Consider the following 11,332-nt stretch of genomic DNA (forward strand, 5'->3'; position numbering starts at 1 on the left):
TCGTTGTGTGTGTATAGTGTGAACTTCGAGGACGAAGTTTTTTTTAAGGAGGGAAGACTGTAATACTATGGTTTTCTAAGTCTGTTACTTAGCCGAATATGGCTTACTCGGTCGAGTAAGTGCGTCGTGTATTTGTTGGAGGTAGTGTCCTCCACAGTTAGTGTGATAACGTATATAAATCTCTTATAGGTTCACAGGGTATACTTGGTATTTTTTCAGTTGATTAACGTTTACTAATAACGGTTGGCTTGCTAGAAGTTTAACGTTATTATCATACTGATGGCGGTGATCAACTGGTCCCTAAAAGTCACACCTAAAGGATGTGTTTTGAGAGATGTGATTATATGAAAACATAATCACATTGATGCCTTATATGACTAAAAGGTTAGTCCATGTATTTGACTAAAAAGTTAGTCAATGTGATGATGAGACGATTATTTAATACAATTAAATAATATCAGCTGAGACGAATTAATTGTTAATTTGTAAATTGAATATAAACTGTTATATTTAATTAATGTATAAAATGTTAGCTTAAACGAATTAAGATGTTAATTTATAATTAAACATAAACGGTTATATTTAATTAGCAAATTATAAATATGCGATATTTATAGTTAATGTATATATTATACGAAATTGTCATAATAAATGTTGACAGACCGGTGTTAATAAATCGACTACAAACTGTTGTGTGTGGACTTATTAATACGTGAAGACATAAATGACAATTGATAATTATACACATTTATACAATTTGATAACAACCTAAAAATAAGAAGATTTTTCTCCTTATTTTTGGTGGGTTACACGATTTTGGAAAAAAAGAAAGAAAAGATCTTCCCTCTCTTTTCTCTCCTCTTGGACGGTTAAAAGGATAAAGGGGAGGATCATTTCTTTACTTGATTTTTGACCTAATACTCACATCACTCAAAACCCTAAAATCATGAGAAATTAGGGTTCTTTTTCTAGCAAAAATTACGCATTTTCTCGGAGCATCTTGGGTGCAACGATTAGGAGAATATCGATCTCGATATTTGTTCTTAGGCCAAATTGCTAGGACCGGAGGTTAATTCTAATCTCTATTCTTTTGTTTATGCAATTTCGTTTATGACTCGTAATTTCATATCTCATAATTTCGTTATAATCCGAATTTTCTTGATGAGATATACCGATATTTCCTACAAGTGGTATCAGAGCATAGGCCACGAAATTATTTTATATGATTTTCATAAATGGATTAAAACAAAAAAAATTTGAAAAAAAACAATTTTCGGCCGCACCAAATATTTTTTTTTTGCCGAGAGTTTTTCTGTTTTTGATGCCTTGTTTCCAATTTGATTTATTGATATTGTTGTTTTAATATGTTAAGATGATAATATGATAAATTTGTAGATGTTTTGATTTAATAAGAATTAAATTAAAATGTAAATGGAAACCGTTTTTGATTGATGATGTTCATTTGTTTTGCTATATAGTTTTGGCATACATGGTGTTAAATTGTTGTTTAAGAATCATGATTCATTAATTTAATAATGTTCAAATCAATTGTGATGAATCAAATATTCAGATAATCGATTTAATCATAATTTAGATATTCATTTTAAGAGGTTAAATTGAATCATCTAGTTTGGATCTATGTTTAAATTAAAAGTTGATGATTATGCCATTCTTGTTATAGTAGCAACATTAAACAAATTGTTCACATAAAAGGGGTTATTTTCGTGAAAAAGAAAAAAAAAAAAAAACTGTTTTTTCGAAATTTTGGCCAAATTGCCGCAAGCAATAAAAAAAAAAAAAAAAAAAAAAAACCTCTTTTAAATTTTTAGGGCTCAATGCCGAGAGCATTTTAAATAAAAAAAAAATTTTGTTTTGGCCATTAATTATTATACATTAAATCTATAATGTATGATTGTTTGTTGTGAAAACGTTCACAATTTAAAGATACCCAATTTTTTTAAAGTGGTTTAAAATAATGTTAGATTAATTCATATTACAAGTTAATGTGTATTAAGATTGGAATGATTGTGAGTAATTGAGGAATTGTCACATAATTTTGATCATTTTAAAATAGGTGGTTTGGATAAATTACTCTACATAATTAAGGAATTATGTCTTGAATGATTAATTTAATGTTGATGCATTTTTATTTAGTTGTATGAATTGTTGAATGGTTTATTTACGTATTTTTGTAATCGGTTGTAATTTGTATTACCTAGTGTGGCCTTTGTTGATTATGGTTTCGTAATGATGGAAACATAATCTTAATGTAATTTTGAGATCTCGAATCTCCTTTGGTTTTCTTTAGTATTATGTTTTTTTTGAAATTAGAATGTAAATATGTTTATTTTGTAATTTATTAATTGTAATATTGAGAAGACTAAAGATGGAGATTTGATTGCTCACCCCCGCTACATGAACCAAGATGGAACATCAAGACAAGCTTCTCGAGTCCTAGGAAGGATTCCAAAGTTGTATTTATGTTCATTTTGGTAGATAGGCCACACTAGGACTTTGTTTTTAATTTACGTTTTTCCATTCTTGTTGCTTTTCTTCGTATGATAATTAGTGCATCATATTCCGCCTAAACCAAACCACCTACTTATATGCATGAAAATTGACTCATATAGTTTGGATGTTAGTTATCATGGACATAAAGATGTCACACAATTTTAACCCATCATCTTAGTTTATTCATTCTCGCATGCTAGATATTAGTTCACCTAAAATGAATTAAAATTAAGTTGATGGGATCTTCCTCTATAACTAAAATTGAGACTAGTCTTTATAGGCCAAACAACTATGAATCCCTTCTTCGTCGGTAGGCATATAGGACCTTACTCTCCATATGACCCCTTCTACGTTGGGTAAGTAGTTTATGTTGACTTATTTTACCCCAACGTTATAATCCGAAGAGTTTCTCGTGATTATGATGGACTATAGATAGAATTTACAGAAATTTATCAACAAAGAATTCTAATAGTAGAATTAGCCAAGAGGTTGACTTATTAATTTACAGATAATTGAGTCTTGGGATCATTTATATAATTCTTGAGGGAGGTCAATTGTATAAGTGCTTGAGTCTACGCATTATAAAAGTTTTGCATTAGACTTAAATCATAACGATGAGTATGCTTATTATGTTTTTATTCTTCTTTTCGCAGTGTAGAATTCGTTTTATATTTTGATAATACTGCTTACAACAAATGGTTGGAAATAATGATATCCCTATGCCAAGTGCCACACTTGCACGCGAGTCCTGGCTCAAAACTTTCATGGACCACATGAATCAGTCCACACGACTGAAGAATGACGGGTCCAACTTTGCAGACTGGGAGGCATCATTGAGGAATGCTGCCATTGCTGACGGTAAGCTAAAGCACTTTACTGAGCCAATACCGCCAAACCCAGGCCCCAATGCAAGAGCTAACGAGTCACTTGCTTATAGTGACTTTGTCATGGAAGCGGGTGCGATAAAGAACGCACTCATTTTTGCAATGGAAACCAATTTGCAAAGACGCTTCATTGCCCAAGGTGCAAACAAGATTTTCACCACGCTCACTAATGAGTTCTCAAAAGCACCGAGAATCGTTACTTATGAGCATACATGTCGCTTCTTTGAGGTGAAACTCCAGAAGGGCCAACCGGTTAGCCCACTCATTCTTAACATGATTGAGAATGTCGAGAAACTGGAGGCACTTGATTGCAAAATCAGTGAGAGCATAGTCATTGACCGTATGCTTCATTCACTTCATGATGGTTTTGCCCTTTTCAGGGCAAATTACTACATGAATGACATGAAGAAAAGTCCTCATGAGCTACACTCACTTCTCGTACAGACCGAGAAGGATATGAAATTGAGTGGGAGCATGAAGCAAGATGTTCTCATGATTTCCAACAAGAATAAGGGTAAGGGCAAAGCTCACGGCGACCTAACTGTAGGAAAACCAAAGTTTAAGAAGTCAGGAAACGGTAAGAGTGGGCCTGGTGAGACTAGTGGCTCACAAGGCAAGGCAAAGAGCAAGGACGGTAACGTTGAGTGCCACCATTGTCACAAGACTGGGCATTGGAGGAGGAACTGTCCCGTGTACCGTGAGGACATAAAAGCAGGCCGCTTCACTCCAGTTGGTATGTCATCTTATATTCATATGATTGAGATTAACCATGCAAGTTTCGGAACTTGGGTACTTGATACTGGTTGTGGTTCTCATCTGTGTAATCATTTGCAGGGCCTAAGAAACATCACACCCCTCGCAAAGGGTGATGTGGACTTGCGAGTCGGTAATGGAGCAAGAGTTGCTGCAGTCTCAATGGGAACATACGTAATCCAGCTCCCTAGTGGTTTTGAGTTATATTTATATAACTGTTACTATGTACCCAGTTTATCTAAGACTATTATTTCTGTTTCCGTACTTGATAAAGACGGTTTTTCATTTTCAATAAAGAACAATAGCTGTATTTTCTCTTTAATGAAATGGTTTATGACAAAGCAGTTTCCATGAATGGAATTTATATCTTAGATCAAACCACAGAAATATTACATGTGAATAATAAGAAATTGAAGGTTGGTGACAAACATCAAACTTATCTATGGCATTGTCGAATGGGACACATAAATGAAAAACGTGTAAAGAAACTCATTGAGAATGGGACTATCTCCACATTTGATTTCTCATCATTTGGCACGTGTGAATCATGTCACATCGGCAAAATGACTCGAATTTCCTACAAAGGTGTTGGAATGCGCGCTAATGACCTATTAGGACTCATACATACTGATGTATGTGGACCTATGTCAATCACCGTAAGAGACGGCTATAGATATTTTATCACTTTCATGGATGATTTGAGTAGATACGGATATGTCTACTTAATGAAGCATAAAAGTGAGTCTTTTGAAAAATTCAAGGAATACCAGAATAAGGTTGAGAACCAACTGGGAAGAAAGGTTAAAGCAGTCCGTTCAGATCGTGGTGGCGAATATCTTTCAAATGAGTTTGATCAACACCTTAAAGACTGTGGAATAGTTTTACAGTTTTTTTTTTTTGGTAAAATGTAAAAAATATATTGATGCTCAAAGAACCATATACAGTATATATTGTTCACAAACCATATTCCTATCACAAACTCATCTATATCATCTACCATACTTCAAAGACATATAAAATAGTTTTATAGTTAACTCCACCTGGAACACCTCAATTAAATGGTGTGTCCGAACGGAGAAATCGAACACTACTTGATATGGTTCGATCTATGATGAGTCACACGGTAGTACTTGATTCATTATGGGGCTTTTCTCTTTTGCCAGCTGCTCTTATACATAACCGAAGTCCGTCTAAAGCTGTCGACAAGACTCCGTATGAGATATGGAAGGGAACGGTCCCTAACTCGTCCTTTATTCGAGTTTGGGGCTGCGAGGCTTATGTCAAGTGGAGACACGAGGATAAGCTCGGCCCGCGATCGGTCAATACATACTTTATTGGTTATCCAAAAGGAATGTTTGGTCATTACTTCTATTCGCCTACCGAACATCGAGTTTTTGTTGCGGCTAGTGCAAAATTCTTAGAGAAAGAATTTCTCGAGAACAAGTCAAGTAATAGAACCTTCGAGCTGTCGGAGATTCAATAACCAACAACCGAGGAACAGATGGAGGAAGATGTTCCTTCAACTAATGATACGGTTAATATTCCTCATGAACCTAGGAGGTCGGGTAGAGTCTCTAATCCTCCAGACAGATACATTGGTATGGTCGAGGAAAATGACGTTTTGCTCCTAGAGAGTAATGAACCCGCTACCTATAAAGGTGCCATGACCTGTTCCGACTCTAAGCTATGGCTCGAAGCCATGCGATCCGAGATGGACTCCATGTATGAGAATGACGTATGGGGTCTTGTTGATTTACCTAACAAGGTACGACCTCTTCAGTGCAAATGGCTTTACAAAATAAAGCATTCTGTAGAAGGGAAACCAGATACCTATAAGGAACGACTAGTGGCAAAAGGTTTCACTCAAGTGCACGGATTGCATTATGATGAAATCTTTGCACCCGTAGTTATGCTGCGCTCCATTCGGATAATCTTAGCGATTGCCGCTTTTCATGACTATGAAATTTGGCAGATGGATGTGAAAACCGCCTTCTTAAACGGTTATTTGGAGGAGGAATTGTACATGGTACAACCTGAAGGTTTCATAGATCCTGAAATCCTAAGAAAGTGTGCAAGCTTAAACGTTCCATTTATGGACTTAAGCAAGCTTCTCGGAGTTGGAATCATCGTTTCGACCAGGTGATAAAAGAGTATGGTTTCACTCGATCGATCGAGGAACCATGCTTATATGTCAAGTCGAGTGGGAGCTGAAAGAAATGTAGATCTATATACATACTAACATACTCATATATGTTGAAATTAATTTGTCATAAAATTAAATACGGATTTTTATGCATGCAAACAATATAATAAAATAGAGAAGAAGCATTATTCTTACATATGGATTTTCGGTTTATGGGCACAAGAGAGATCACCTTTCTCTCTTGTTCTTGAGCTTTCCAATAATGGATGAACATACAAAAATCCCAAAGTAGAGATTCTCTAATTAGTAGCACCCAAGACAATCCCTTAATCCCACAAATAAACATGTACTAGATGTTTGTAATGTAGTTTACCTTAAAATCTATTACTAATACTCATATACTACTTCTAGTAATCTTAGTAATTTATATGAACAATTTGAATCAAAATACTCATCTTTTTGATGAATATTAAGGAGAGAGAAGAGAGAATATTCATGAACATTTTGCATGTCTTTTTAATGGTAGAGTGTAGTGTGTAAAAATAAAAGAACAAAAGCACTCCTCAAGTAAAGAGGCCACACGGTTTGGGTGAGCCAAAAGGACCAATATATTGTCCTTCACTTTTCATTTTGTTCTTTTCTATACCTTAGGCTTGTAAGGCTAGTTGTAGGTTAGTGATCATTAGTTTATTTTATCTCATAAAATAATTCACCCACTAACTTCTTTTACACTCACATTTCGGTCCATATATATAAAATGGACTACTATTTTATTTTTGTCAATTTGTCATTTGTCACACAATATGTCACATGTAGTATAATACATGCTACTAATTGATTAAATGCATATTTATCACATAAATATCATTTTATAAATTAATCAAATTATATTTAACAAATTGACTAGTGATACTTGATCACATAAATAAAATGGGTCATATAATTATAATTCACAATGTCTTGTAATATAATCAACCATTCATTCTTATCTTTATTGTTTCTCAAACAATAAACAATTTTAGTAATAAGACAATTTATATACTAAAATAAATCTTATTTAATCCCATTACAATAAGATATCAATATTCTCTTTCTCACAAATCGAATTGTTCAATTTTAAGGAATTAATTAATCAGACGGTATACAACTAATTAACCTTTTCAATTAAGGGAATCGTCCTTTAGGTGTGACCTCAAGGGATCAACTGATCACCACCGTCGCACGACAGTAATGTCAAACTCTAGCCAGCCAATCATTACCGATATGTGTGGACCAGTTGACTATATATATATGTAATGTATCATCCCTTTCGTATTCTTGGCATGATATTTAATAATGATATTTAAATCATGTGATCGCACTATTGTTGAGGACACATTTCCCAACAATCTCCCACTTGTCCTCGACAAGTGTGCGTCACCAATTCTCTTGTCCTATTACTATCTCCCACTCAATGCAAGGTGTCTTTCGGGTCGTACTTGCAAGTGATCATATCGAGAGTGGTTTCCTCGATCTGGAGAATAACTGATTGACCGGAATTTATCCACCATGGATACCTTCCGAGCGTGGCCACGCATTTCCAGTTAATTACTCCTCGAGTGGCCCTGAGATATTGTTTTAACCCTGACAAGGGGGTAGACAATTCCTATCGCACTTATTCCATTCGACTAGCCACAACCATCATAACCCAAAATATGCCCATTTGACCCCATTTACGGAAGGTTGTAGTAACACAAATCAAAGTTAATCTGAAACTGTGCCATCTTAGGTGAACAGTCTTTAGTCAAAAGAATCGACTCATTAGAATACTATAGTAGCTCTCGCCACGACCAGGCTTTATAAATTTGCCAGAACTCTATAAGTGGTCACCGCCCGACAAAGTGTTCCTACGACCGCCTATGTGATCGACTAGTCATCTCACATGACTCTATGGCACTTGAACTTGCCATCAATCGCATCACACTCTAGTTACTTCGAGACGTCACCTCATATAAGTGACTATGGGCGAATACAATGCTAATCCGTGTTCACTTTAAGGGGGTTCAATTGTCTCTACAACTCGTTTGGATGTAACAAAGTATAATAAAAGAGTTTTAAAGTGAAACTCGAACGACAAATGCGATTATCACATATGAATAGTCAATGCCTGATTACTATTTCATGTTCTATAATCTAATTTGATCTTGTACGTAGTTGTTCATTTCATGACTCATCATGTTTAGCCTTTGAGAAGGCTTTGGTTAGTAGGTTTTATCAATTTCTTGTACCTTACTCAACCTCACTACATACTCGTTTTCCTTTGTAATGTATACATTTGTATTACAAAACTTTCTGAGTACGTGTCGAGATCCAATCAAGACATAGGCCCTCTAGCCTAAAAATAGCTCCCACTGTTTTCACAGTGTGCGGGACTCATCCTTCTTGCACATCTCATGATCGCAAGTGTACTCAATTTCCGTTATAAATATCTCTCATTGTTCTTTATTGCCTAGAACGATTCTAGAAAATCTACTTCTTAATTAACATTGCCACAATGGTATCTTAACCATCCTAGTGTGTTTTGATTATGGTTTTGTCGGAAACCATGCGCAATCTCAAGTGTCAATTGTCACTTGTGTAACACCCTTACACAATATTGCATCATAAACACTTTGCTTTACTTCTTTAATGCTTCTGCAAGCACTTAAGGGTAATCTTTATAGCTTACTTGGTAAAGATTACTTAAATTCGATTTTTGAAAACAACTCATCATTCTTAAAGCATATGAAGTGTTATACATCATTTCTTTTTAATTGATTCGGCAGCGGAAGCAAATGAAACCAATCAATTATGTTCAATTTAATTGAACTGGTCATGAATCTTATCAACATAAGACTTCTTATTGACGCTAATATCACGTGGATTTATCTTCATAAATCCGTACACTACTACAAATACAGGCAACCACAACGGCCCTTTAACAACGCTTATTCACGAAAATCATCAAAACACGTTGTAGAATTTATTCCGCGAATTTTACCAAACTTAATGACAACGGTTATGTGTTGTTAACCGTTGTTATTGGTTTTAACAACGGGTCATACTTAAACAACCGTTGTTAATGAAAAAACTAATAACAACGGTTAAATTTTAACCGTTGTTAATGGTTTGGCGCCAAATTAGTGAAAAGTAATCACAACGGTTATATTAGAACCCGTTTTTAATACGTTTTAACAACGGTTGTAGACTCAATAATCGTTGTTATTAATATTATGAAAATCTTAAGAACAACATATTGCTTTATTCTGCTATACGCTACAAACACAAACACAAGCTAATACTGCTACTATATCATCCTCCATTCCTCCCTGATCGTCTCTCTGTCTTCATCTCCGTCCTTTGTTGTCACGTCTTCTCTCCCTCATCGCGCGTGTTTATCAATCAGGTATATATATGTTTCTTAGCAACGCTTATTATAACTAGATATAGGATTTTTTGGGTTATTATCTAATTTGTTGATAATTTAGCTTAATTGCTTTCCGAATTTCGTTTATTTGTTTGCCTATTATTGTATTTTCTGAATTAGTTGCCTATTATTACGAATGTAGAATAATGACTCGAACTTGGATGATTGATGCAAATATGAGTGACCGCACCTACAAGGATGGTTTAGCTGAATTTTATGAATTCGTTTAGAACAATTTGAAAGGTTCTTCTAGTATTGCATGTCCTTGTGAAAGATGTGGTAATATTAGCTATATGGCTTTTCCGGACGTTAAAATACACCTAGAAAAGTGGAGATTTAGTCGATCCTATACACTTTGGATTTTTCATGGGGAATCATTAGAGGAAGAGAATAACTCTAAAGAAGATGATGTTGAGGTACACGAAAGGCTAACTGATGATCCTGAGTTTGCCGAGTTTTTGAGTTGGAAGAGTTGGAAGTAGAGAAGTTGAATGTTGGGTCTATAGATAATGAAGAGAATGATGATGAGTCCATTGCTTTTGAAGATGTAGGTGATGACACTAGTAATTGGGATGACCTTAACAACATGTATGAGAAGTTGTGTGAGTCTGAAGCACCTCTTTATCCTGGTTGTAAGTTCACAAAAATGTCTACTGTGTGGTGAAGTTGTATAATATCAAGGGGGCAAATGGGGTGAGTGACACGTGTTTCACTAGTTTTTTAGCCTTGATAAAGGAGTTGCTTCCTGATGGTAATGTTCTACCTGTTAAGACATATGAGGCGAAAAAACTAATAAGAGGAGTGGGTATGAAATATGAGAAAATACATGCATGTCCAAATGATTGCATATTGTATCGGAAATTATATCAAAACTTAACCAATTGCCCTAAATGTTTGGAGTGGCGTTATAAGGATAAGGAAGGGATCCGGCTAAGGTGTTGTGGTATTTTCCATTGATACCAAGAGTCATAAGGATTTATGCGAATCCCGATGATGCAAAAATGTTAACTTGGCATGAAACAGAAAGAATAAATGATGGAAAGCTAAGACACCCGGCAGATGGTAAGCAATGGAAATCGTTCGACGCTAAGTATCCCGAGTTCGGCAATGAACCTAGAAACTTACGTCTAGCGCTGTCCACTGATGGAATGAACCCACACGGAAACATGAGTAGCCAACATAGTACTTGGCCAGTAGTGTTGGCTATTTATAACTTACCTCCATATGTGTGCATGAAAAGAAAGTATTTGATGTTGTCGTTGTTAATTTCGGCCCTAAACAACCTGGAAATGATATAGATGTATATTTGGAACCTCTTCTAGATGATTTGCGATTGTTGTGGGATAGTGGGATAGAAGTATTTGATGCATATAAGAACGAAACTTTCAATTTGAGAGCGATGTTATTGTGTGCAATAACTGACTATCCGGCTTATGGCGACCTTTCTGGGCACACAGTTCATGGGAAAGAGGCTTTTCCATTGTGTGGGGAGGATATCGAGTCTGAATACTTGAAGTCTTCTCGTAAGTATGTGTATATGGGAAATAGGAGGTTCTTGTCTCATGACCATTGTTATCGCAAGATGCAGAAAGCATT

Source organism: Silene latifolia, chromosome 6, assembly GCF_048544455.1.
Source record: "Silene latifolia isolate original U9 population chromosome 6, ASM4854445v1, whole genome shotgun sequence".
In the NCBI taxonomy this organism is placed as follows: domain Eukaryota; kingdom Viridiplantae; phylum Streptophyta; class Magnoliopsida; order Caryophyllales; family Caryophyllaceae; genus Silene; species Silene latifolia.